Raw genomic sequence first — 3,635 nt, 5'->3', positions numbered from 1 at the left:
CCACCTCTGTTTTGGCTTCTGCCTCTTCCTCTCTTGTTTCCTCTGCCTTGACCTCTTCCTTTTCCAAAGGACATCTGGGTCTTAAAGGCTTGCTCTAGAGATGAGTTTTCATTTCTACTCAACCTCTGCTCATGTGTTATCAGTGATGCATGAAGTTCATCAACTGAAAAGTTTGAGAGATCCTTTGTCTCTTCTATGGTGGTGACAATCACATGGAACCTTGAGGGTAAGACTCTCAATATTTTCTCAACAATCCTCCTTTCTTCAAGAGTCTCTCCATGAGTCCTTATCTGTGTGACCAGACCAATCACATGTGTGAAGAATGAGTCAATATTGTCTGACTCCTTCATGCACAGGTTCTCAAAATCTCTTCTCAGCAACTGTAGTTTTGTTGTCTTCACTTTCTCCATGCCTTGATAGGTTGTCTTGAGAGTTTGCCAGGCTTCTTTGGATGTCTTGGCTGCTTCTATCCTTGGAAACACACTCTGGTCCACAGCATGATACAAAAATACAAGGGCTTTTGAATCCTTCTTTCTGTTGCTCTTCAACAGATCCTTCTCTCCCTGAGTTAATCCATTAAACTCATTTTCATCTGCTGGTTCTTCAAAACCATCCTCAACTAATTCCCATAAATCTTGTGAGGCAAACAGGGCTCTCATGGTTATTGCCCAGTAGTCATAGTTTTTCCCATTAAACTGTGGGAGTTGGGTGTTAAACATACCCATGCTAGTGCTTGTGCTGGCCATTCTTGCACTCTAAACTATGCTTCAAATATACAGTCAAGTAATTAAATAACTGGATTGAGAAATACCTTGGATTCTTTTGCATGAGTCTTCACACTGCTGGAGAAGTTACTGCAGTAAGAATCCTTCCTTCAGCTTCTTTGACTCCTTTAAAGAGCCTGGACTAGCTCTGATACCACTGTTGGGAATTTTTGTGGTAAAATTCCAAAAACAAAATCACAGAACAGAGAGCAATTCTCTGTTTTTCTCCAGGATCTTTAACACAGGGAAGCTTAAAAAAAATTATTTGTAGCTGACAGAGTTTTCACACACCATAGATTTCTATTCATTAATAAAAACTGCTGTTACAAAATATGGTTCTTCCTCTTCCACAGAGGGATTACACCAGGAACACTTCAGTTCCAGTTTCCAATAAACGCTCACTGTCTCTCCTGAGAAATACTCTGTCTTAGCTTTATATATTAACACACTGTTGTGTGGCAATTACACATAGATTTTTCTCACGCTGCTGCGTGTTCCTTTTTGCATATTCAGAACTATACATACGCACTGTTGTGCCTCTCTTTTCAATTACATGATCAACAAAAAAAACTTACATATATATTACAACCAAAAGAAATTACTTCACGTTTTCACTTGCCATGCTTCCGTAAAACAAAACAAATAAAAATTAAATGGTTTTACCAACTTTTACTTGTGTCCATACTCCCGCTGAAATACAATTAAAATCCTTACCAAAACTTACCAACCCACAGTAAATTACATTTACTGTTTTACTGACAAAACTAGCGGTAAAGAAACTTTTACTTCACGTCAAATTCATTTGCTGCTGGCCTATACTTCAACCATTGACTTCAATTAGATCGCATCGCAGAATCACAAACTATGGAAGGAAAAAATGGAACACTACTATATTGGTGCGATTTGCGATTTGCGATCGAATCGCATCGCAGAATCGCAATCGGCAGTCATCGAAGCAAAACCTTAAAACTCATATAATGTGATATGCGATTTGCGATTAAGTCGCATCGCACCATCGCAATCACAGAAGACACAGATTGTAACAAAAGGCAATCAGGCTGAGGATGCGATTTGTGATATGCGATAAGATCGCATCGCAAAAGAAGGTAAATTCTGCAGTTGAAATTATTATTTCAACAATTGAGCTTATCTCGAATGCAAGTTCTTTGAGCTTATTGACGTGGCCATCTGGGCCCCTCCGTCTTCATTGTTGTCCATTTAAACATAGACCCATATCGGCCAAATTCAGAAAACTCGCAATCAAAAGCCCCTTATCGTTATGTGACTTTTCACTTCTGTATCCGCATTCGATAGGGGTCTCCAACCCATCTGATGGCAGAGTCATTAATATTATGCAGATGGAATAGTTTTCGAAGTGTGTTTATTCATTTTTTAGGAGGAGCGTTAGCATTGAGGCTGCCAGAGCTTGTCGCCCATGGCCCTGGGTCTTCTTCGTGCTCTAGTATTATCATCACCATTCTCTTGCAAGTTTGAAGGGCATCGATTAGGTGACCGCTTATTTTGCTATGAAATCATTGTCCGGGCAACCCCTTGAGACGAGGATTTCGTCCTTCTGAAATCATCGGAGATAGGAAGTAGGGTGGAAGATCCCATGGAGGGGCAATTTCTGGGACCCTCTCTAGTATATGTCTTCACTATCATGTATTTTTTGCAGTATAGAACAATTGTCCCAATTGGCGATGATCAGTAAATTCTCATTTGAGCACAGGTACATATATGGGTGTAAATTGTTTTCCACTTGTGCGCTGGTTTGTGTTTGGGACAGGAATGGCCTGATGGTTCCCTCATGTGCATGGAAGACAATTTACCAATCTCTACATAAAGCTTCCATCTTCCAAGATTCACCGACCACACTGCTGAGCTCTATGAGATTGTTAATCCACAACGTGATTGGCATAATCATCGATTATGATAAGCACATTGCTCGATGTTAGATTACTAAATCTACAGTGTGATAATAAGAAAATTAGAGAGGCGTCCTTGTCTCCATTAAAAAATTTGGTAATAGTCTCGAATGAAACAGTTATAGGGACATCCATGTTTTTGTTTTAAGAAAGACTTTGGTAATATTTTGAAACTTGATAAACTTATTTAATCTTGGATATATGCACTGGTCTCCATAAGATTTTAAAATATCTTTAAAATCAACATAAATTTAAAAAAAATGAGAATGCATCCAAAAACTTTATAGAATTAAGCTCTCCTAAATTACATTAATTGATTTTGTATTTGATAAACTTATTTAATCTTGTATATATGCACTGGTCTCCATAATATTTTAAAATACCTTTAAAATCAACCATTAAAAAAAAATGAGAATGCATCCAAAAACTTTATAGAATTAAGCTCTCCTAAATTACATTAATTGATTATGTATTTAATTCCTTATATTGTAAACAATTTACGTGAGCTTGATTGATAAAATTGATTGTCGTGATAAGGAAACATAACAATCCCAGCAGGATAGATGTGATGTGCATCACGTGTCCATCACACCACATGATGAATCGTTTCACTAGACATATCCTTTCTTGGTTTGTTTTTTTATAATTCTGTCAATTTAATATTACTACATTTTAAAGTCATAGTCAAGCCAGACACCAAATTGGTGTATGAGACCCCCTTGTTTGTAGGACAAGGGACCTACCTCCGCGCGGCAATTTGACTGCTAAGTCTACAAAGGCATACATACTCTACCCCCTTTTGATTTTGAACCTGTAACTTGTTAGGAGAAAACACATGCTCTTAACCATTATTAACTAAAATAATAATTTCATATAACTAATTTATTAAGTTTATGCTTGTGTTTCCATTTAATATGTATTAAATTAATGGGTCTATTATTTTCTA

This window comes from Pinus tabuliformis, chromosome 1_1, assembly GCF_031772625.1.
Source record: "Pinus tabuliformis cultivar Carrire ecotype Pingquan chromosome 1_1, CPIR1, whole genome shotgun sequence".
Taxonomy (NCBI): domain Eukaryota; kingdom Viridiplantae; phylum Streptophyta; class Pinopsida; order Pinales; family Pinaceae; genus Pinus; species Pinus tabuliformis.
Note: the sequence above shows the minus strand (reverse complement) of the source record.